Source organism: Diaphorina citri, unplaced genomic scaffold (genome assembly GCF_000475195.1).
Source record: "Diaphorina citri unplaced genomic scaffold, Diaci psyllid genome assembly version 1.1 scaffold19593, whole genome shotgun sequence".
In the NCBI taxonomy this organism is placed as follows: Eukaryota; Metazoa; Arthropoda; class Insecta; order Hemiptera; family Psyllidae; genus Diaphorina; species Diaphorina citri.
Genome location: NW_007396946.1, coordinates 70,861 through 71,095, shown reverse-complemented (window position 1 = coordinate 71,095; position 235 = coordinate 70,861). Strand labels below are relative to the sequence as shown.

The 235-nt window shown below is 27.2% G+C and overlaps 1 protein-coding gene across 2 annotated transcripts in view; it reads right to left on the bottom strand.

The window, feature by feature from the left end:
- Positions 1-6: 6 nt before the first annotated feature.
- Positions 7-235, bottom strand: part of LOC103523326 (retrovirus-related Pol polyprotein from transposon 17.6) — a 61,166-nt gene continuing 60,937 nt past the window's right edge. Inside the window, exon 5 of one of the 2 annotated variants that reach the window (XM_026832936.1) lies at positions 7-220. The gene's annotated coding sequence lies outside the window, so the exon portion shown is untranslated. The other variant, XM_026832937.1, reaches the window with a different exon arrangement.

Sequence of the window (235 nt, the reverse complement as noted above, 5' to 3'; positions counted from 1 at the left end):
TCTTAAATCTAGGAGAGAAATATAAGTTTGTACATTTTAGTTACATAATATTAATTATTAGCAAGTACCTTTCTAGCAAGATTCTCTTATAATACAAATGGTTTACCTAGGTCCTAGTAGTTCACTAATAGTGAGAATGTCATAAAAAATTAAGGTCATTATTCACCATGTCGACATAAACAAATAAATAAAATACAATAATTAAATGTCCTATTCTAACCACAAGACAGTGTGA